This window comes from Halichoerus grypus, chromosome 3 (assembly GCF_964656455.1).
Source record: "Halichoerus grypus chromosome 3, mHalGry1.hap1.1, whole genome shotgun sequence".
Classification (NCBI taxonomy): Eukaryota; Metazoa; Chordata; class Mammalia; order Carnivora; family Phocidae; genus Halichoerus; species Halichoerus grypus.
Window position 1 is genome coordinate 124,160,597 of NC_135714.1, and position 25,093 is coordinate 124,185,689.

At 43.0% G+C, this 25,093-nt stretch overlaps 1 long non-coding RNA gene across 1 annotated transcript; it reads left to right on the forward strand.

Annotated features, from left to right (window-relative positions):
• Nucleotides 1-15,289: 15,289 nt before the first annotated feature.
• On the forward strand, nt 15,290-17,885 carry LOC144378732 (uncharacterized). Its single transcript, XR_004912659.2, has 2 exons — nt 15,290-15,611; nt 17,611-17,885. It is a non-coding gene; the product is annotated as an uncharacterized LOC144378732 (long non-coding RNA).
• Nucleotides 17,886-25,093: the final 7,208 nt, after the last annotated feature.

The following is a 25,093-nucleotide window of genomic DNA, read 5'->3' on the forward strand; positions in this document are numbered from 1 at the left end:
AATAAATCCAACAATGTATAAAAATAATTCTACACCATGACCAAGAATTTCTAAGAAATTGCAACCTTACTATAATCATTAATTAGTTCCAGGAGAGGTGTTTTGTTTTTTTTTTAATCAATTCTTTTGGATTTTCTTCATAGACAATATGTCATATGTAAACAAAGACAGTTTCATTTCTTCCTTTCCAATCTCTAAAACTTTTTCTTTTCTTGTCTTACTGCACAGAATCAGCTTCTGATTATCCCAGGCATGCAAGGTTGGTTCAACATTTAGAAATCAATTGATGTAATCCATCATATCAAGAGGCTAAAAAAAGAAAAAAATCTTATGATCATATCAATAGATGCAGAAAAAGCATTTAACAAAATCCGATACCCATTCATGATTTAAAAAAGTCTCAGAAACAAGAATAGAGGAGAACTTCCTCAACTTATAAAGAAAATCTATAAAAAACCTATAAGTAACACCATGGTTAATAATGAGAAACATAAAGCTTTCCCACTAAGATCAGATAAAGGGTTCTCCTCTCATCACTTCTTTCAAAAGCATACTGGAAGTACTAGCTAATGCAGTAAGACAAGAAAAGAAAAAGTTTTAGAGATTGGAAAGGAAGAAATGAAACTGTCTTTGTTTACATATGACATATTGTCTATGAAGAAAATCCAAAAGAATTGATTAAAAAAAAAACAAAACACCTCTCCTGGAACTAATTAATGATTATAGTAAGGTTGCAAGATACAAGATTAATATAGAAAAGTTTCCTATATACCAGCAATAGACAAGTGAAATTTAAAATTAAATTCAGTGCAATCACTTAATCCCCACAAGTTATTTTGCAGATATCGACAAAGTGATTCTAAAATTTGTATGGGGAGGCAAAAGAGCCAGAGTGGCCAATACAATATTGGAGAACAAGGAGGGGGGGAAAGATGGTGGAGGAGTAGGGGACCCTATTTCAACTGGTTCCCAGAATTGAGCTGAATATCTACCAGACCACTCTGAGCACCCACGAAACCAGCCTGAGATGTAAGAAGATCTGGATCTCTACAAACAGAATATCGCAGGCGGTTGGTTTTGAGGTACAAAGAGGGGAGCTGTGATTCCACGGGCAGATATCAGAGGATAAACGGCAGTGGGAGGCTGCCTGGCCATGGGGATCCTGCACCGCCGGTGAGCGTGCGCTGGGGACGGGGCACAGACTCGCAGACCGGTAGCGGCGGGAAAAGGACTTTAGGGCAGCCACTGGGACGGAAACCCGGAGCGGCAGGGTCATGCCTGTGAACTGCAGCCCCCTGGGCGGGAACCCAGAGCAGCGGGGTCGCGTGGGTGAACTGGGAGAGGCTGGCGGTTTTAGAAGCACAAAGGGCAGAGACGTGCTACGACCTGGAGGCAGGACTGGGAGCACTGCGGAGGGGCGCACAACCCAGGACGCCGCAGTTTATAGCAGCACAGACAGAAATGGAGACAGTGTGGCCTGGAGAGCTCACTGAAGAACAGACTGCGGTCTCTCTGCTCTGAGGCAGAGGGTTGGAAACGGTCTCTTCTGCTCTGACTCGCAGAAGAGACGCGGAAAGCCGCCAGGGAAAGCTGCCAGAGAACAAAAGCCCCAAAAACTGATTCCAGCTGAGCCCATCCCCCGCCACAGGGGCGCAGGGCAACTCCGCCCAAACAGGGTTGCCTGAGTAACAGCGCAGCAGGCCCCTTCCCCAGAAGACAGGCTGGGAAAACAAGAGGCCAGCAACACTAAGGTCCAAGAAAACAGGTGCATCTTGCTTGGGTTCTGGTCAATAATTTGGACTCTATACATTCCCTCAAACACCCATCAACAGAATGACTAGGAGGAGGAGCCCCCAAAATAGAAAAGACTCAGAGATTATGACTTATGCTGCAGATTTACAAATGGATGCAGATATAACCAAGATGTTGGAGGTGGAATTCAGGCTAGCAATTGTGAAGACAATGGCTAGAATGGAGAAATCAATTAATGGCAACATAGAGTCTCTAAGGGCAGAAATAAAAGGTGAATTGGCAGAACTTAAAAATGCTATCAATGAGATCCAATCCAATCTAGATAATCTAACAGCTAGGGTAACTGAGGCAGAAAAGCAAATAAGCGACCTGGAAGACAATATAATAGATAAAAAGGGAAAAGAGGAGGCCAGGGAAAAACAACTCAGAATCCATGAAAATAAAATCAGAGAAATAAGTGACACCATGAAGCGTTCCAATGTCAGAATAATTGGAATCCTGGAGGGAGTGGAGAGAGAGAGAGGACTAGAAGATGTATTTGAGCAAATCGTAGCTGAGAACTTCCCTAATCTGGGGAATGAAACAAACATTCGAGTCCTAGAGGCAGAGAGGATCCCTCCTAAGATCAAGGAAAACAGGCCAATGCCCCGGCATGTAATAGTAAAACTTGCAAATCTTAGAACCAAGGAAACCATCTTAAGGGCAGTTAGGGGGAAGAGATTCCTTATGTACAGAGGGAGGAACATCAGAATAATGTTAGACCTATCCACAGAGACCTGGCAAGCCAGAAAGGCCTGGCAAGACATATTCAGGGTACTAAATGAGAAGAACATGCAGCCAAGAATACTTTATCCGGCAAGGCTGTCATTTAGAATGGATGGAGAGATGCAGAGCTTCCATGACCGGCAGAAGTTGAAAGAATATGTGACCACTAAGCCGGCCCTGCAAGAAATATTAAGGGGGGTTCTATAAAAGGAGAAAGACCCCAAGAGTGATATACAACAGAAATTTACAGGGACAATCTATAAAAACAACATCTTCACAGGCAACATGATGACAATTAATTCATATCTTTCAATAAGCACTCTCAACGTGAATGGCCTAAACGCTCCCATAAAACGGCACAGGGTTGCAGATTGGATAAAAAGACAGGACCCATCCATATGCTATCTACAAGAGACTCATTTTGAACCTAAAGATACATCCAGACTGAAAGTGAAGGGATGGAGATCCATCTTCCATGCCAGCGGACCTCAAAAGAAAGCTGGGGTAGCAATTCTTATATCAGACAAATTAGATTTTAAACTAAAGTCTGTAATAAGAGACACAGAAGGACACTATATCATTCTTAAAGGGTCTATCCAACAAGAAGATCTAACAATTGTAAATATCTACGCCCCCAACATGGGAGCAGCCATCTACATAAGCCAACTGTTAACCAAAATAAAGAGTCATATTGAAGGGCGCCTGGGTGGCTCAGTCGTTAAGCATCTGCCTTTGGCTCAGGTCACGATCCCAGGGTCCTGGGATCGAGCCCCGCGTCGGACTCTCTGCTCAGCAAGAGGCCTGCTTCTCCCTCTCCCACTCCCCCTGCTTGTGTTCCCTCTCTCGCTGTGTCTCTCTCTGTCAAATAAATAAATAAAATCTTAAAAAAAAAAAAAAGAGTCATATTGATAACAATACATTAATTCTAGGAGACCTCAATACTCCACTCTCAGCAATGGACAGATCATCTAAGCAGAAAATCAACAAGGAAACAAGAGCTTTGAATGATACGTTGGACCAGATGGACCTCATAGATATTTACAGAACATTCCACCCTAAAACAACAGAATACTCATTCTTCTCGAGCGTGCATGGAACTTTCTCCAGAATAGACCATATACTGGGTCCAAATCAGGTCTCAACCGATACCAAAAGACTGAGATTATTCCCTGCATATTCTCAGACCACAATGCTCTAAAACTGGAACTCAATCACAAGAAAAAATTTGGCAGAAATTCAAACACTTGGAAACTAAAGACCACTCTGCTCAAGAATGTTTGGGTCAACCAGGAAATCAAAGAAGAACTTAAACAATTCATGGAAATCAATGAGAACGAAAACACATCGGTCCAAAACCTATGCGATACTGCAAAGGCGGTCCTAAGTGGGAAATACATAGCCATCCAAGCCTCACTCAAAAAAATAGAAAAATCCCGAATTCACCAACTAACTCTACACTTTAAAGAACTAGAGAAAAAGCAACAAACGATGCCTAAGCCACGCATTAGAAGAGAAATAATTCAAATTAGAGCAGAAATTAATGAATTAGAAACCAGAAACACAGTAGATCAGATCAACGAAACTAGAAGTTGGTTCTTTGAAAGAATTAATAAGATCGATAAACCACTGGCCAGACTTATCCAAAAGAAAAGAGAAAGGACCCAAATTAATAAAATTATGAATGAGAGAGGAGAGATCACGACTAACACCAAGGAAATAGAAACAATTATTAGAAATTATTATCAACAACTATATGCCAATAAACTGAGCAATCTGGATGAAATGGAGGCCTTCCTGGAAACCTATAAGCTGCAAAGACTGAAACAGGAAGAAATTGACAACCTGAATAGCCCAATGACCAGTAACGAGATTGAAGCAGTGATCAAAAACCTCCCAAAAGGGCGCCTGGGTGGCTCAGTCGTTAAGCGTCTGCCTTCGGCTCAGGTCATGATCCCAGGGTCCTGGGATCGAGCCCCACATCGGGCTCCCTGCTCTGCGGGAAGCCTGCTTCTCCCTCTCCCACTCCCCCTGCTTGTGTTCCTGCTCTCGCTATGTCTCTCTCTGTCAAATAAATAAATAAAATCTTAAAAAAAAAAAAAAAAAAAAAAAACCTCCCAAAAAACAAGAGTCCAGGGCCTGATGGATTCCCTGGGGAATTCTACCAAACATTCAAAGAAGAAATAATACCTATTCTACTGAAGCTGTTTCAAAAAATAGAAACAGAAGGAAAACTTCCAAACTCATTCTGTGAGGCCAGCATTACCTTAATCCCCAAACCAGGCAAAGACCCCATCAAAAAGGAGAATTCCAGACCAATATCCCTGATGAATATGGATTCCAAAATCCTCAACAAAATCCTAGCTAATAGGATCCAACAATACATTAAAAGGATCATCCACCACGACCAAGTGGGATTTATCTCCGGGATGCAAGGGTGGTTCAACATTCGCAAATCAATCAATGTGATAGAACACATTAATAAGAGGAGGGAGAAGAACCATATGGTCCTCTCAATTGATGCAGAAAAAGCATTTGACAAAATACAACATCCTTTCCTGATTAAAACTCTCCAGAGTATAGGGATAGAGGGAACATTCCTCAAGTTCATAAAATCCATCTATGAAAAACCCACAGCGAATATCATCCTCAATGGGGAAAAGCTGAGAGCCTTTCCCTTAAGATCAGGAACACGTCAAGGATGCCCACTCTCACCACTATTGTTCAACATAGTACTAGAAGTCCTAGCAACAGCAATCAGACAACAAAAAGAAATAAAAGGTATTCGAATTGGCAAAGAAGAAGTCAAACTCTTTTCGCAGACGACATGATACTTTATGTGGAAAACCCAAAGACTCCACCCCCAAATTACTAGAACTCATCCAGCCAATTCAGTAATGTGGCAGGATACAAAATCAATGCACAGAAATCAGTTGCTTTCTTATACACTAACAACGCAACTGTAGAAAGAGAAATTAGAGAAATGATTCCATTTACAATAGCACCAAAAACCATAAGATACCTCAGAATAAACCTAACCAAAGAGGTAAAGGATCTATACTCTAGGAACTACAGAACACTCATGAAAGAAATTGAAGAAGACACAAAAAGATGGAAAAATATTCCATACTCATGGATTGGAAGAATAAACATTGTTAAAATGTCTATGCTACCCAGAGCAATCTATACCTTCAATGCCATCCCGATCAAAATTCCAATGACATTTTCAAAGTGCTGGAACAAACAATCCTAAAATTTGTATGGAATCAGAAAAGACCCCGAATCGCCAAGGAAATGTTGAAAAAGAAAAACAAAGCTGGGGGCATCACGTTGCCCGATTTCAAGCTATATTACAAAGCTGTGATCACCAAGACAGCATGGTACTGGCACAAAAACAGACATATAGACCAATGGAACAGAATAGAGAACCCAGATATGGACCCTCAATTCTATGGTCAAATAATCTTTGACAAAGCAGGAAAAAATATGCAGTGGAAAAAAGACAGTCTCTTCAATAAGTGGTGCTGGGGAAATTGGACAGCCACGTGCAGAAGAATGAAACTCAACCATTCTCTAACACCATTCACAAAGATAAACTCAAAGTGGATAAAAGACCTCAATGTGAGACAGGAATCCATCAAAATCCTAGAGGGGGGCGCCTGGGTGGCTCAGTCGTTAAGTGGCTGCCTTCAGCTCAGGTCATGATCCCAGGGTTCTGGGATCGAGCCCCGTGTTGGCATCCCTGCTTGGTGGGAAGCCTGCTTCTCCCTCTCCCGCTCCCCCTGCTTGTGTTCCCTCTCTTGCTGTGTCTCGCTCTGTCAAATAAATAAAATAAAATATTTAAAAAAAAAAACTCCTAGAGGAGAACATAGGCAGTAACCTCTTTGACATCGCCCACAGCAACTTATTTCAAGATACATCTCCAAAAGCTAGTGAAACAAAAGCAAAAATGAACTTTTGGGACTTCATCAAGATAAAAAGCTTCTGCACAGCAAAGGAAATAGTCAACAAAACAAAGAGGCAACCCACACAATGGGAGAAGATATTTGCAAATGACACTACAGATGAAGGGCTGGTATCCAAGATCTATAAAGAACTTCTCAAACTCAACACCCAAAAAACAAATAATCAAGTCAAAATTGGGCAGAAGATATGAAAAGACACTTCTCTAAGGAAGACATACAAATGGCTAACAGACGCATGAAAAAATGTTCATCATCATTAGCCATCAGGGAAATCCAAATCAAAACCACACTGAGATACCACCTTACACCAGTTAGAATGGCAAAAATGGACAGGGAAAGAAACAACAAATGTTGGAGAGGTTGTGGAGAAAGGGGAACCCTCTTACACTGTTGGTGGGAATGCAAGTTGGTACAGCCACTTTGGAAAACAGTGTGGAGTTTCCTCAAAAATTTAAAAATAGAGCTACCCTATGACCCAGCAATTGCACTTCTGGGTATTTACCCCAAAGACACAGATATAGTGAAAAGAAGGGCCATATGCACCCCAATGTTCATAGCAGAAATGTCCGCAATAGCCAAACTGTGGAAAGAGCTGAGATGCCCTTCAACAGATGAATGGATAAAGAAGATGTGGTCCATGTATACAATGGAATATTACTCAGCCATCAGAAAGGATGAATACCCAACTTTTACATCAACATGGATGGGACTGGAGGAGATTATGCTAAGTGAAATATGTCAAGCAGAGAAAGTGAATTATCATATGGTTTCACTTATTTGTGGAACATAAGGAATAGCAAGGAGGACATTAGGAGAAGGAAGGGAAAAATGGGAGGGGGGGTGGAATTGGAGGGAGAGATGAACCATGAGAGACTATGGACTCTGAGAAACAAACAGGGTTTTAGAGGGGAGGGGGGAGGGGGGATTGGTTAGCCTGGTGATGGGTATGAAGGAGGGCACATGCTGCATGGAGCACTGGGTGTTATACAAAAACAATGGATCGTGGATCACCACATCAAAAACCAATGATGTATTGTATGGTGACTAATATAACATAATAAAATTAAAAAAAAAAAAACAATATTGGAGAACAAGAACAAAGTTGAAGGACTGACAGTACCCAACTTCAATACTTACAAAAAGCTACAGTAATTAAGACAATGTGGTATTGGTGAAAGAATAGACATATAGATCAATGGAACAGAATAGAGAGCCCAGAAACAGACCCACATAAATATAGGCAATGTATCTTTGACAAAGGAACAAAGGCAAAACAATGGAGAAAAGGGTCTTTTCAACAAATTTTGTTGGAACAACTGGACATCCACACGCCAAAAAAAAAAAAAAAAAAAAATCTAAACATAGACCTTACACCCTTCACAAAAATTAGCTCAAGATGGATCATGGACCTAAATGTAAATGCAAAAGTGTAAAACTCCTAGAATATAACATAGGAAAAACCTAGATGACCTTGGCTATGGCAATGACTTTTTAGATACAACAGCAAAGGCATGATCCATGAAAGAAATAATAGATAAGCTGGACTTTATTAAAATTAAAAACTTCTGCTCTGCAAAAGATAATGTCAAGAGAGTGAGAAGCCACAGATCGGGAGAAAATATTTGCAAAAGACACTTTTGATAAGGAACCGTTATTCTAAATATACAAAGAAGTCTTAAAACTCAACAACAAGAAACAAAAAACTGACTAAAAAATGAGCCCAAGACTTTAACAAACACCTCACTAAGGAAGATATATATAGCAAATAATTAGGGCACCTGGGTGGCTCAGTTGGTTAAGCATCCAACTCATGATTTTAGCTGAGGTCTTGATCTCAGGGTCATTAAGTTCAAGCCCCACACTGGGCTCTGCGCTGGGCATGGAGCCTCCTTAAAAAAAAAAAAAAAAAAAAATATATATATATATATATATATATACACATATGTATGTGTATATATATATGTAGACATTCTTTAGTAGGTGAATGGATAAATGAACTGTGGTACATCCAGACAATGCAAGATTTATTCAGCACTAAAAAAACTGAGCTATCAAGCTATGGAAGGACATGGAGGAATCTGAAGTGTGTATTACTAAGTGAAAAAGCCAATCTGAAAAAGCTACATACTATATGATTCCAACTACCTGACATTCTGGAAAAGGCAAAACCACGGATGCAGTAAAAAGATCAGAGGTTGCCAGGGGCTGGGAAAGAAGAGGGATGAATAGGCAGAGCACAAAGGATTTTTAGGGCAGTGAAAATACTCTGTATGATATTATAATGATGGACACATGTCATTATACATTTGTCCAAACGTATGGATTGTACAACACCAGGAGTAAACTGTAATGGGAACCGTGATTGTGATGTGTCAGTGTAGGTTTCTCAGTTGTAACAAATGTCCCACTCTGGTGGGGGAATGTTGATAATGGGAGGTTATGCCTGTGTGGGGGCAGGAGCATATAGGAACTCTATGTATCTTTCAATGGTCCTGTGAACCTAAAACTGCTCTAAAAAAAATAAAATCTTTTTTAAAAAAAAGCAGCATTTGAAAGGTTAACTATTTTTAGATGGGAAAGGGGACATAGATAATTATTTTTAGCTGGATTAAAACTCAAGAAAATTAACAAAGACTGAAACACAGCCTCTACTTTAGGCTTACTTCAGAAAAACCTCATTGAGAAAGCCAAAGGACATGTAAAACTGAATTATTTTGATAACATTTTTAAATTATAGACATATAATTTCAATGTCCCCTTAGCTGTTATCAGTATTGTTTTCTTTTTAAAATAAAATTGAAATGTGTACCGTAAAAAAAGTTACCTCCACCCTCAAAAGCTCCAAAGTATTTACCATGAGTTAACTTTTAGTCACAGTTTCATTTTACCTGACTCTTATTTTCCTGTTGGTCAAATTCTAAAGGGGAATAAGGCATGTGTGTACAATTTATTTGTATGGTATAATTGGGAGTGTAAGAGATTTTATTCTAACACTGGGTTTAATCCTGGTTTTCCTTCTTTACATGCATGCAGGACTATTTCCTCAAATAAGCAGTTCTTTCAAAAATTCACCTGATGTCAAGCACAGTGTGGTAAGTCCACTATTGCTCAGCCATCATTTCCATGGAGAGCTTAAATCATTGTACCTACGTATTTCATAAAAAACAAACTAGAGGGGGTTGGAGTTATTGTTTAAAATTATTTATTCATCAAACACTTATTTACGAGTGCTTATTTATTGTGTGCATAGCTTTCTTTTAGGTGATGGGGATACAAAGATAAACAACCAAGATTATAAATTGTTAACTGATGATGTTGTGTCTTCTTCAGAGTCACCAACTTCTCTTTCCCATGTAAGACAGTAACTGTATATATTATATTGACAGTTTAAAAACAAAAACAGCTTTTCTCAGATTTTAAACTATCAAATATAATACAGAGGAATAGAAACAAAGGTAAAAATTGTCTGAAATCCTTTCCCTCCCCCCAGGGATAATCACCATGAATTTTAGTGAACCTCCTTAGAAATGTCTCTCTATAGTTATGCATACATAAAGATGCACACACGGACACAGAATGCATTGATGGGATCTACTGTCCTCTGATCTGCTTTAATCACTGAATATTTTCATGGACATATTCTTTCAGTGTTAGCAATAATACTGGTCATTTTAATGGATATGTAAGATTCCATTGACTGCATATATCACAATTTAAAAATATCCCATATTGCTAGGCATTTAGGTTTCTCAAATTCGCAACTATTATAAACAATGCAGTGATGAATAAATTTAAATATAAATTTTTGCAATTGCACAATTACCTCCTCAGGGTACTTTCTCATAAGTAGACTTCTTAGATCAGGATTTATGCTTATTTGAAATTTTGATATATGGCCAAATTGCCTTCTAGAAAACTGGCCTCATGCACCAGCAGTCCTCAACAGTGCCTGTTTTCCCATATTTTCTCTAACACTGGCTTTAAAAAGTAATTTTGTTATTTCCCAATTGGATAGATGAAGATATTTTAATTTCCTTTTAATTTTAATTTCTTTGATTATCAGTGAGTTTGAGCATCTTCTGTTTATTCGTTATTCACAGAGGTAGTTATGTTTTCTAAAGTCCCTACTAACACTGAATTACTGGACCATTGCTCCTAGGAGAAATATAGGGCCGGGTTCCTGTGAGCCTCTGGTCACAACATTTTCATCAACTATAAATTTGTGTTCATGTGTATTTCTGTTTGAAGATACCTTATTTCATAAGTATAGTTGATTCATTAACGTTGTACTTACAGCCAGCAGCATCTAACTCATGCCTAAATGAAGTTTACCTAACAAGCGTATTTTCCCAGTAAGGCACATCAAAGTCTTCTTGCGCTTAGGGGCATCACACAGCATGTCAGCACTACACTGGGGGCCATTTTAAACAGTGAAATCACTAACAAAACACATAAAAATGCAGAAAATGTGGCACTAAATAGGCCCCCCCAAAGGACACTTGTTTAAAGATGAGAGCTGAAATAAGAAGGCAAAGTGTCCTCTTGTTTGACCTCGACTGAGAATATGCATGTCAGGTGACTCAAATTGTTTTCTGCTCTCTGAATGTCCTTGAATGCCTCAAAAATGCTGCATATATTGATTTTGGTGTTACAAATAAATTTTATTGAGTAGGAAAACTGGAAAATCTGGAACCCATGAATAATGAAGATTGATTATATTCATTTTCTTTGCCCATATGTCTATTAGGGTGTTTAGCTTTACTGCATTGACTTGTGTATGCTATTTCCATATTAGGATAGTACTCTTTTGCCTATCCTATTTTATCAATATTTTCCCCAGTTTTGTCTATTTTACTGTTAGTGTCTGTTATTATAATGGCTTTTGACAGCAGTATCAAAAACTGCCTTTGAATGAAGAAGCACAACACTGGAAAAGGAATTTTATTAAATTTCTCTTGTTGTGAGGGTGGTTGGTATTTATTTTTATCTCTCTTTTTTATAGACACACCAAATTCTGCTTGGTGATTTTTCTCCAGCACCTCCAAATTATGGAAAATCATGTAAGTCTGTCCCAAACTATCACTTTATATCATGTTCTGCCTTCATTTTAATTATGGTCTTCATCTGGTATTTTCCTCCCTTCGAGAGTCTGAGGCCATTTAAGGCCTTTTGCATTTCTGCTTCTTTCCTCCTTTCATGCACCTGGTTACTTTGTTGTACCTCTCCTAAACAGTAAGGATGACAGGATGCAGAAATAAAAGGAGGGAGAAATCCCAGAGAGACATTTGCCAGCAGCAGCTCTGAAAAAGACCATATATGTGAGAAGGTCGTGGTGGTAGCAGAAGTTGGGTGGGGCTGGGGGTTAGTATGGATGTGAGTGTTTGGAGCTACTGATTAAAAGTGATTAAGGAATATTAGTGAATTTCATTTATTATCTCATGGTAGATTCTACCACAAGCATTTACACATTGCCTGTCTCTTTCTACTAGGTATGAGAATTAAAAAGCCAGTATCTAAGAATCTGATGAACTATAATCAACTAAAGAAAGACTTTCTGAAGCATGTAAGAATCTTTTTGCTTGTCACCCAACAGTGGATCCCTGGGGTGGTGTCCATAAGTGTGCATAGTGTGGCAGTGAGGATGGTGGTGTGTGTATGTGCAGAGCTGGTGTGAAGGTGATCCCAAATTTACAATCACGTGACGAATAGAAAAGTAGACTGCTCTGATGAGCATTCTCTCTTAAAGCATCATGAACATTCCTGTATAGATCTCTCCAGTTGTTGTGGAAACAAGCCTCAAAGAGGCTTATGGGAATTGGAAATTTCTCTTGTACTCCCCAAATTTTCATTAGCGATATCAGTGATTTGCTGGATTCTGCCTCTTGCAAAAAAGGTAATGAGTTCTCAGATTGTCCTTCCTTTCTGGGACCCACCCTGGGTGCCCACTGTCCTGGGCTCACTCTCCTCAGATGCTTGTTCTGCCATCCAATATCGACCATCTCTGTTCCCCTTCACATGGCCCTCCAGAGCAGGGACTTTGTCTTGCCTGATCAGACTTTCTCAAGATCCAGTAATTTTTTTAACAGGATGCTAAAATGGAATTCTATTTTTTTTTTTTAAGATTTTATTTATTTATTTGACAGAGAGAGAGAGAGCGAGAGCAGGAACACAAGCAGGGGGAGTGGGAGACGGAGAAGCAGGCTTCCCATGGAGCAGGGAGCCCGATGTGGGGCTCGATCCCAGGACCCTGGGATCATGACCTAAGCTGAAGGCAGACGCTTAACGGCTGAGCCACCCAGGTGCCCCTAAAATGGAATTCTTTTTATGTCTTAAGAGTTCTGGCAGAGATTCCTAAAGAATGAGTTGAAAAAAGGAATACAAACTAGTTTCTGCAAGCACTCCACTGACTTCACCTCATTTAAAAGTTACAATTATTCTTGCTTTCCTCTTTTGTTTATTAAGATTTATCTTTAAATTGACTCCAAAAAAATCCCAGCCTCACCTTAAGTAATTATATTTGTGACACCATGGATTTGGTATTCTAGTTATGTGTATTAGAAAAAAAAAAAACCACAAAAACCTGACCATTAAAAGAAGTGTTACTCAAGTACCACCTAACATTATCACAAGACCCACTGGTTATATACACATGGCACTTTGGAAAATGCTAGTCCGTGGGCACCAACTAGCTAATCTGACAAAGTTAGCTAATGGGGCAGGGTTGGACAGCCCACCTGGGTTCCCAGGTAACTAGTCCACTGAATGATGGCCTTCCAGAAATTGTTTCTTGATTTTTCTGCTTTAGGAATTGATAACTTTGCTCCGGAGCATGGCAAGCACGAGGAGGCAGGGCTGTGGTAGGCTGTGGAGGGGGAGTTCTTTGGGGGCGTTTGGAGCTGGGCAGTCTACTAAAAGATACATTGTGCGGGGGGGCCAGGGGCATCCCTTCACTGTAGTGTTGCTGCATCCTTCTAGGAAGGGTAGATGATTGCCTGAAAGTATCTATTACTGCTAGCTGGGCCTCCTGGGGGTTGCTTGGGAGAATCATTAACTATTGCTAAATAAATAAATCCCTCTTGCTGCACGGAGCTGTGCTGGCGCCAAGCAATTCCACCGCCAGTGGCTGCAGCTGTTGTGGGGAACAGTTGCCTTTCTCTTTGAGGTGCTTCCCCGGCCCCCTCCCCTAACGTGAGTTTCCTATCCTCACAGTAGCCTCTTTTCAGTCAACAATTTCTGACAAATTAGTGGCATTACATCCTACTCTTGTTTTTATGGTACAACAGGCTGAAGGTATTTCCCCCAGCCCTGCCCCCCCACCTCCGGCCCAGTTCACACCATGAATGTGGGGCACTTGTTTGGGAAACCTTGGGCCTGAAGTTCTGACCACAAAAATAAATCATGACCTTTAATTTATTAGACAAGGCAAAATCTTAATTATTTTTAGAGGTGCTGTATTTTGGGGGAGGAGAACAAGCACTGAGATGTAAAATGCACAAATTCCCCGCATCAGCATCATCGGCAACAAGTAGGGATTGAAGGAAATTTTCAGCAACCGGTAAGGATTGGATGGTTGAAATGTTCAACCACCATTAACAATATTCTCACTTTTTAAAAAGTATTTGCCTGGTGGCTAATGCCTTGGTAACCCATCTTACTGTCGCTATTTCTGGGTCCTATCTTCAAGAAACTCACGTTGTAAAACTGGAAAGCAGAGCAATCACACCCAGGAAGTCCAGCCTACAGGAACAGTAGGGAAGACGGGCAAGAATCTTACCACTAAGGGGTGATTAGGCGAGGCCAGAAGCAGTGGTAGTTCGGTTGTGATTCCGGAGTTCCTGCATTTTTTTCTCTCTCTCCTGCTTATTGACTGGCCTTCCTGACAGGCACGATATATGTAATAGGAAGGTTAACGGAGATGGAAGAAGATGCAGGGATAATCCCAACTCCTGCTCAAAAATGAGGTCTTTGCAACTGCATTCCCAGTGCCGTGCAAAAAGTAACCTCTGCAGATGGGCGAGTGCTAACAACGCCGCCATTTTCCTCCAGCTTCAGCAACAGGGTAATTCCGCAAGCAAGGCGGGCTCGTCGGACGACTCAGAAGGGGATCAGTACTCCGACTACAGTCTGGGAGCACCGGCATCGTCACTTAGCTGAGTCGCAAAACCAAGTCCCAAAGGTGGAGGCCTGCAGTTTGCTTAAGTAACGACTCTGAGGTAGGAGAGGGCCCGCTACTATCTAGACCCTCACAGGCTGGCTTTCTGGGACACTTTCCCGGGCTTCCAACACCCCCAGCCCTCAATTTTTTCTCTCTCTTAAATTGGAAGCGGGAACAAAAGTTATCGTTATAATCATTACTGATTTTTTAAAAGGAAATCCTTGGGAGTCACACTTCTCCGCAAGAGCCACAGAAATGGTGCTGTGGCCCCGACAGCTGTGGGCTCCAGCGTGGAGGAGCCAGTCCCTTCCATCTGGGAGACCCGGGCGGGGAGGGCCGCAGGGGCGTGAGAAAGGCTTTTTTGTATTCAGAGCACTAGCCCAGGGGAGCCGCAGCCTTCTTCGGCCGGCCTTCCCTCCGCGCAGGGTGCCGCGAGGGAGCTGATGCGCCCACGCCGTCGGGTGGGTGGGGGCGACGCGAGGCGCGGCGGACCGGGAGCTGGGGGCGGGGAGATCGCGGCCTTTCACGCCCCGGCTCTCCGCGGAGGGGCCTCGCGGCCCCGAAGCCCCGCCCACGGCCCGCCCCTCTGTCTGCCGCGGGCTTCCTCTCCCACTCCCTCTGGCCCCGTCTCCCTCCACGCTCCGCCCCCCCCGCAACCCCCTCCCATGTCCCGTCTGCCTCCCGCCCTCCCGTGCGGAGCGCGCTGGAGGCGGGGCCCGGGTCCGGCGGCCGTGGAGGCGGCGCGGAGACCCGGCGCGCGGGAAGGAACCCGCCGCGCGGGAAGGAACCCGCCGCGGTCTCGGGCAGCAGAGGGCCGCAGCGGCTGGTGTCCTTTGAGGGCAGGCGGAACTGTGTGGTAACGAAAGTAGCTGCCTCCTACCCCTTCCTCCCCACCTCGCGCCCCGCCCCCTGGCCCCAGCTCCATTTACTTGCATTTACCCAGACCGTCTTCTCATGATTCCTGCTGAATAGAAAAGGTAATTCATTAAAAGTCGTACCACCACCGCGGCCCTGCGGCCCCCCCTCACCCCCCCCCCCCGCCCCGCCGCCCCGCTCCGAAACTCCTAGTGGTTATTTTTGTTCTTTAGCCCAGGTTAAGCTAAATACATTCCCGGGAAGCCATCTGGTCTGGTTCCCGGGATCCCTTCGTATGGTTTCCATTAAACTCGCCAAACCGTGCGTTGAAAATGCAGCCTTGGAGCCGCTCAGGAACCTCCAGGATTTTTGCCTTTTCCAGCCTCGTTTAGAGAATCTCAGGCAGAGGGAGGTAAAAGCCTCTGTTTAAGTTCTGAGTCCAGTACCCTATGGTCCTGGTCTTACGCTGTAATTAATATGCTTTACTACTCCAAGGAAATACAATTCTCCATGTTAACTGGTATCATTGATTCATTCATTCATTATTTGTTTGCTATATGCGAAGCATTGCTTATTAGAATTCTGTTTTAATTCTAAAACTCTTATGTTAACAGCTTTACAGATGAGTTTACACAATAACCTGGCCACAGAAATTGAGTTTGACCAGCAACATTTGTGTGGTTGGATTTACACCTTTTCCTTTGTTGTCTCCCATTCCACTACCCGCCACAGACAAAAAACAAATATTAGGTTGTGGGAAAATATTCCCTTACACATGAATTGGGGTTTGTGGTCCAAGAGAAAAGGAACCAGTCAGGTTATAAAATCATAGTGTCATAATTGCAAAGTTCCTTAGAATTCATCAAAAATAAGCCTGTTAGTTTATTGAGAAGACTCAGAAAGTGTAGGCGCTCAGAGGTCACTGGGCTTTCAGTACTGTGGCCTAATTCGGGGAGGAGCCCGAGACATCAAGTGCCTTATCATATACTGCAAAAAGGACTTCGATCAAACTCAATTCAGTTGTAGGACATCCTCTCTCTCCTGCTCTTCCCTCTGCAGTTTTCCCTGTGTGCTCTGATCTGGCTCTCGCCTGTGGGGAGTTACAGCCCTTTCTTGCCTCCCCTAACCTTGGCTTCACTCCCTTCTTGCTCTTTCTCTTCCCTTCCTATCTCCCCACCCCACCCGAGCCCTGACTATGAGATTTTATTTGGGTTTTTTAAAATGAAACCAGGTGCTGCCTAAAACAAAAGCAAAGTAATAAGAAGGAAAGACTATCCAACGCCTAAGGAATGTGCTGAGTTTTATGACTCAGGCTGTCCTGGCAAAGAACTCCGACTTACATGGAGAGGTGGGTGGCACAGAGCTCGGACCATACATGGCAGCCCTGGCCTCCCCAGATAGGCACGGTCAAGGCAGCCTGTGACTCATTTTCATAAAACCAGAGACTCCTGTTCCTTGTGGGACAAGACTTCCTGGAGGCTAGAGCCAAAGGATCTTCAGCTTTTCCCTATGGGGACCGTTCAGCCTGACCTAGCAGGGGCCACCTTGAGGTTTGCAGGGGAAGGGAGCCCGGGCAGAAGGCCCTCCCCCGGGAAAGAAAACAGGCTTGCTGGACTTGGGCAAGGGTTTTGGTGCACTGAAGTGCTGAGTAACGCGTGTGCTGCAAAGCGACATGAAAGTTAGCTTGTATAGTACTGGAGGCAGTGGCTTGGGAGCTCCAGGTGACACAGGATTGTCACAGTGCCTTGGAGGAGGGGAATGTGGCCCAGCTGCTGGGAGCGCAAGGGGTGTTTGCTCTCTCTGCAGTAACATGAGATGAAGAGCACAGGAAAGGCTGGTCCGATTCGGGCACCGTTTGTGGGTGACATTGCTAATGCAATCAGGAGTAAGAGCAGGAGTGGGGGGGGGCTCCACATAAACACCCGAGAGACCCCCAGGCACGCATCGGCACATTCTGGGAATTCTTTGCACATGAGCATAGTAACGGGGTGAGGTGCACATTTTTTCAGTTACTAAGAGACCGGCTGAGAGCGCTCAGGAGAATGTCCGTCCTGGCAGAGGTGGTGGGAGGGGTCTGAACTTGGGTGACAAGGATGTGTTTGTGCTTCCTTCATTACACAGGCCTGGCTGGAACGGGACCGATCGTGCTGCTTCTGGTGCCCGCCACCTCAGAGAAGGCTGTCACTTTTGGAATGAGAATGAATCTTGCCTGGCATAAAGGAGATCTCCGTGCGGCAGCCTCTCAGAGCGGGGCCTTATTTTTCCTTTTCTTCTTTCCTTTTTTTCTTTTCCCTTTCCGTGGAATACCCGTTGAAAAGCTACAGTGACCATTCCATAATTGCAGGAGAAGCTCTGCTCCACTTTTTCATTAAAGTCTACTTACCTGGAAAAAGAAAGTCTTCTAAGGACCATGACTTCATAAATATTTATTTATAGTGTGAGCAGAACTCTGGTTCTGCAGGAGAATGGGCTCATTCAGTTTTATTTATGATGTGACACTCGGGTGAGTGACATCCGTCATCTGGGTCGGTCCTCCGCTCTGTTCCACTGAAGCATGTTTATGGAGTGATTATGCCTGCAGATATTTGCTATATTTAGCCCCTCTCCTCCCCTAACCCCCTCTTAGCCCTTTCAACTCCCCACACCAGCCAAAAGCCAAGCTTGTGGTCCAGGGAAGATTTGAACCCTAATGACAAGGCACAGGGGCTTGAACAAATGCAGCGGGAGCCGGGAGGCAATTAGAGCAGGAACGACGGCCGTTATTATAGCATTCGTACACTAAGGTGCTTGTGCTGGGCCCGCGTCTGGCACGTGAGGGCTCTCAGCTGGGCAGGAAGTGCTTGACAGGTGATGGGCGCAAACCTGAGTGACGGATGCAGATGGATCCTAGGAAACTTTCCTTCCCAGGGAGCTTTCTCTGGACAGGCTCTCACAACCCTCAGATCTGTCACTGTGCACCTGGGGCTCTGGGGGGAGGGGATGGTAGGAGCTCTGTGACCTCTGCTGGGTCAAGGTTTCTGGTGTAACCCGAGGCTGTCCCCACTCAGCCACACCTGGTCCCTGGCTGGGGGCTGGCAGTTGCCCTTCATCAGCTGGAGAGGAGGGAGGGCCACCTTTGGCTTCTAGCTTTACAGCGGCACATGCCCCGGCCTAGGCATTCCAGGCTGGCCCTGGGCCCGCTCCTGGGCTCTGTGCTCCCTGTGATCAGCTTGGTCACCTATTGTTTATCCTGGGAAGGGCCAGGTCTTGGCACAGAGGCCTGAAGTGTTGCCAGCATTTTATTTTTAGAGACAGGAAAATGTTTGCTTTTTGGCAGCTGCTTTTTTTTTCTTTTTGGCATACTCCGGGATGGCGTAAAAAAGTTCAAGTGAGAGATTCCAAGCATTAAACTCATAGCATATGACATAGGCAATAGTCCCATGAACCTCTCAACAGTAGTCTTTGTGGAGCTAAGACCTTTCATTAGCAGGCCTCTCGCACAGAGTGAATCCGCAGGCTCCCCCCGGGGCAGCAAGAGGCCTCTCGTCCACAGACCCCACGGACTAGACGTCTAATGAGCCCCTTTGCTGTGCAGTCAGCTGGTCTGAGATTTTGTAGTTCTTACCTCTGTTCATTTCCTTCCTGACCAATTCATAATGTAGTCCAACTTGGTGGACAGAGTAAGAAAGCCAGTCAGCCTGCCGAACCCGATGTTTGTCCCCCCTCCTCAGACCCACTGTCGTTGTCGTCATGATGACTGGTGCAAAGCAGCCAGTTTCCATGGCACGAAGCGCATCACTACACTCATTTCCATGTTTTATTGGAATTACTATTTGCCCCAACACGGTCTCTCTTAAAACATATTTTTGAAGGTCCTGTGATTCTAGCTACTCATGATTTATCTGATAGCCTCTTGTAAACTGTAATGACATACTAAGCAAAGGTGAAATGGAATAGAAAAGAAAAACCAGAAAGAGAATCACAAATACAGAGAAGGAACTGGTGGTTGCTGGAGGAGGAGGGGGTGGTGGGGATGGGTGAAATAGGGGAAGAGAATTGAGAGGTGCAAACTTCCAGATCTAAAATAAATCATGGAGATGAAAAGTACAGCCTAGGGAATGTAGTCAATAATATTGTAATAACTCTGTGTGGTGACAGATGGTGAGTATACTTACCGTGGTGAGCACTGAGTAACGTATAGAATTGCCAAATCACTATGTTGTACACTTGAAACTGATACAACATTGTATGTAAATTATACTTCCATAATAAAGTTTTTAAAAAGTAAAGAATTGTGTTTTTTTTTCTAAGATTTTATTTATTTATTTGACAGACGGAGAGAGGGAACACAAGCAGGGGGAGTGGAAGAGGGAGAAGCAGGCTTCCCGCGGAGCAGGGAGCCCGATGTGGGGCTCGATCCCAGGACCCTGGGATCATGACCTGAGCCGAACGACTGAGCCACCCAGGTGCCCCAAGAATTGTTTTCTACCTTCCTTTCCCTCCAGCCGTTTCAAAAATTACTTTTTCTTCACTGAAGTTTAGTTGACACACAATGTTGCATTGGGTGCAGGTGTACAGCACAGTGATTTGACAAGTCTACATGTTATGCTGCGTTCATCACAAGCGTGGTTACCATCTGTCTCCATACCAATTGTCTCTATTGCAATACCATTGACTATACTCCCCATGCCGTATCTTTCTTCCCCATAATGTATTCATTCCATAACTGGAAGCCTGTACCTCCCATTCCTCTCGTTTTGCTCATCTCTCCCCACCCCACCATGGCAACCACCACAAAAATAACCTTTTAATTTCACAAAAGTTAAACACATACATCCGGGGCATCTGGCTGGCTCAGTTGGTAGAGCATGTGACTCTTGATCTTGGGGTCATGAGTTTTGAGCCCCAGGGTGGGCATAGAGCTTAACTTAAAAAAATACATTCTTTTTTGCCACTTGATTACCTTTTATATTCATATTTCTTTTTGCTGTAGTATATCCTTTGGTAGGTTATTCTTTTGTTCTCTTTTCTCTGCTAGAAAGTATCTTGTGGATAATTTTGAGGGCTTGTATGTCTGAGAATATAGTTTAATCTCTCTCTTGAGTGTGAGTTTGGCTTGTTATACAATTCTGAGTTTGAATTTATTTTTCTTGAACATTTCTAAGCTGTCGTTCCATTATTTTCTTGAACCTTCTATGGTCGATCTGAATTTCACTCCTTCATAGGTAATCTATCTGTATCCTATTTTACCTTTCAGGACTTTTTCATTTTGATGTTCTGGAGTTTTCTTTTTCACATCTTTTCCACCTTGATGTTCTGGAGTTTTATTATGATATCTTTATGTGTCAGTTTATTTTTAAAGTTTATCCTCCTTGGGACTGATAGGCTCTTTCAGTCAGAGAGCTCCAGTCTTTCTTTAGTTCTAGGATGTGGGGCAGTAAGGAAAAAACCAGAAAAGTTACATGGATCTATATACCAGAGTGCTAAGGAGGGGAGGAAATGGACTGGGTGGCCTGAGTATTGGAGGGGGAATTTTAAGGGGTTCTAGAGAGAGGGAGAAGAGTAAGATTTGGAGGGATTCGTTGCCAGTAAGGTGAAGAAAATGTCCTCAGAAGATTTTTAAGATTTTACATGTATATCAAGAGTATATCCCGCTCTTTGGTGTTCTATGGAGAGGCTAAGACTTGAATTGCTGTTTCTGCTTTTTCTTTGGGACTGTTTCTTCTGTGATTTGTTGCTGAGACTGAACCAGAAGACTGCCTTGGATTAATTAGTTATAGAAACAATTATTATTAATCATTAAGCAAGTATCTTTCTCTCTCTCTCTCTCCTCTCTTAACTTCTCTCAGACCACAGGTTCTTCTTTTATAGGGTGAGGAAATGGAATTAGATGCTCTGAAGTTCTGCCATTTCTCTGACTCTCATTCCCTCTCTCTTCCTCATCTTTCATTTACCTACTTAAACATTTTTTAATGGCTAATAGCTTCTAAGAAGCATAGACAAATAGTTTGCTCACTCATTCTGTAATCTAATTAGTCATCAAACGAGCTGATTATAGATTTGGACAGAGAAGACAGCACATGACCAAGCTTCTAGCAGGTTAGGACTGCTGTATAATGTCTGGCATGTGAAGCTCTGCCAACCTCCCCCGTAGCTACCGCTCTAGACCGAGAACTTCATTCCACTGATTCTCTTGGTCCACCCATTGGGGTTGATAAGTGGCATAGAGGAGAGATTAGGGAAAGGCTCAACTTGTAACAGCATCTCTGAGCAAACAAACGCAGAAGATGCCAACAAAATTAAAGTTATTCTTCTTGAAACCTAATCATTGAATCAGTTTGTATTTTATCACACACATGTCTTACCTCTTAAACAGCACTAAAAATAGTTATTAAACTTGTAAAAGTGTGAGGGATATAGGAGTCATCATCGAGGGTCCAAATTCTCCTAGGAGATTTGGATTGCAAGATGGCTATTTCTTCCACTTCTAAATATACACATTAAAGTGTTTGATATGAAGAGACAGTAAACATATGTAGCCTCTATAATCTGAATTACTCACTCTCTGAGCTAAACAGTAATTAGGGCTTGAGTAGCTGCAGCCCCACCACCCCTGACAAATACTGAGCTCCGAGTTGATAGACATGGCTATTCTCATTAGAATTTGAGACAAGCCTAAGTTGGAATGCAGTGCATCATATTAATACCATTTCGATGTGTGGTGTGACCCTTTTCAGATGACTCAATACATAGCGATTGAGCGTTGGCAGGTGCCTGATGGTCTTGGGTAGGTTGGGAGATGATGATGGGAATGAACTCTCAAGTGCTGAGACTATCAAGGTCAAGCTCTGCTGGCTCTCCCTATTCTAGACTGAGGAATTTGTTCCATAGATTCTCTAGGTGCACCCATTGGAGTTGATGTGGGACATAGAGGAGAGAGATTTGGAAAAGGGAAACAACTCATGTTCATCTGACAAAAGCATCTCTGAAGGCAGAAGATGCACACAACATTAAGTTCAGGAATCCTATGAAAATAGAGGGCAGCCAAGTGAAAGCGGTTCACTTGGGTCTTCAAGGGAATTGGGTATTTCTTCAAGTTGCCATCAGCATTTCTTCTTTTCTGGAATGCAAGGTTTTCTCTACGTTGTGTGTACCCAGTGCTCTGTCCATCTCCAGAGAGGGTATGTGCTTTCCAAATTATAGATATTCCTGCCCTTCTGCAAAAAGTGTGATGGTGTAAGGTTTTTAAGACTCCGTTTTACAAAAAAAACAACCACGTATTTACTTTATAATCTCATGATGCTGTACGGTATTTTCAATTTTGGGTTAATCTATAGTGGATCATGGCTCCTAACTCCTTAGATTTCCTCCATTCTCCTTCATCTTCTTGTCTAGTCTTTATGTTCAACAAGTGTGCTCTATACATTTGTATGTAAATGCTCTTCTGGAATTTGGTGCCCAAGGAAAGCATCCATTTTTAAAGGGAGAGATTCTGAAATAATACCCATCCCCTTGTCTTGAAAATGTAGGTTTTCATATACAACGTTTGTAAAAGCAGGCCCACCTCTCAAGAAACATGCGACAAGTATCTAGCAGCTGTCGTTACTGCAAAGCATTCCCCTAAAAACCCCTGAATTTTCACTTCCTCTGGACTTGCTGCTTTACTGGAAGAGGCCGCCATGGCGACACACACCCTCTGCTTCTCAAAGTGCCGTCTGCGGGGCTCTGCCAGATGGTCTCCTTCAGGATAAATGCTTTCAGTATGATAATGTTTATATTTGTGTTTCTGGCATGAATTAATAATTTTCTCATGATATTTAATAAAAAACAGATTATTTCATTTCTATCTCATAAAATCCAGTACCTTTTCTTTCCATTATGTCTGATGAGGGTGATTTTTCTCCTGTTGGGGGGATGACAGCAAGCAGGGATAGAATAATTGAGCTGGAGCTCTTTTTCCCCAGCTGAAGAAGTGGTGTGCGGCCTAGAAGGATTTGAGATCCGTTGCTCTCCGCAAAGGTCGGGTTTGCAAAGCCTTAGAAAGGGACAGTTAGTCAGGGCTCCAACATAAACAACCTCTCTTAAGCTTCAAGATTTACCCCCTGGGTCTAATATTCTGGAATTTGGTGACTAAGTCTGTGCTCTCTGGCCACATCCATCATTTTTTTTTTTTTTAGAGACCTATCATATTCCCTTCTAAGCCTTCATCTTTCCACACTGAAATCCTTATTTTATTATTCTAGCCCCAGTAGAGGGGGGCTGGGGACTGACTTTCCATCTCTTGACCATCTTTTTTGCATTTTTCGAGATTCTCATATTTAGAAGAAGCGCTACTAAATTTTTTCCGTGCAGCCCATTTCCTGCCGATGTCTTTGGCTAACAGAAATTGGTCCAGGCAGACTCAGCATGGTGTGAAGACAGACTTCATGCACTTCAAAGGATGAGTTATATCAAAAGTGATATGGAAAATTGGTGTGGAGTGTGGCTGGGGATTGTAATGTCAGCAGCTTACGCTTCTCCTCTTTGAAGGCATGTGAAGTAGGGAAAGGGGAAAGGGTAGATTTCCTTGAGAGAGAAGGGAAGATGGGGCATCTTTTGGCAGGGGCCAGGCATCCATGATTTTTTTTTCTCACTACCAAACTTAATACAAGAGCAGTCTTCTCTCCTTGTCACCAGATCCTCACTGTCAATTCATTCTTTTACGTATAGGAGTTCGGTTTCCATCCCCAACCTATCACTGAAACCGCATCCTCAAAGATCATCAAATTGGTAAAAGCTAAAATCCAACTTCACCCTACTCATCCCTCTGTCCGATGTCATATAAAAGTCTCTCTATCCTTGGCTTCTCTGAAATACTGCCTTTGTCTATGCCTTCTCTGCTGGTTTCTTCTAAGTCTCCTGAGTTGCTTCCTCCTGCTTCTCCACTAAGGTGGCATCTCCCAGCATCCTGCCTTTGGTGCCTCTGCCATTGTTTTGTTGGTGCCATCGCCACCCCGATGTCATCGCCCTGTCCGCTGACCCCACCTCTCATCTTTGCATCCACAAATCTGATCATGAACTTTCTTCTGAGCTCTGGAATAAATTGTTTGCAGTCTTTCCTACGAAAAATGTCCCATTCACACAGGAAGCTATTGCAAGACACCTGGCAAGGATGCTCAGGACCTGCACCAGGATGTTAAGTGTGGAAAGACTGGATTGATTCGTGAAATACTTGGCAGATAAACACAACTCTGATGGATTGGCTGGCCAAAGAAAGGGAGGAAGAGAAAGGAGGAGGAGAGAGAAAAGGGGGCAAAGTTGAGCCCAGGTGTTATAGTTTGGGTCATTTGGAGGACGGTGTGCCCTTATTGAGCTAAGGAGTACGTGGCTGAGGGGCAGGGGCAGGTCTGAGGGAGAGGATGATGGCTTCCCTTTAGGACATTCTGAACCTATCACATCTCTCTGCCTTTTTTGTCAATCAAATCTTCCTTTGGTAGGGCTGCTAGAATTATCTTCCTAAAACAAAGGTCAGATCATGCCATTCTCCTCCTCAAATTTTTTTCTTAGCGCTTATTAACCACAGAGTAGTTTAGACGTTTAGTCTCCTTAACGAGGGGTTTGAAGCCCTGTGCAAGCTGGCTTTGTT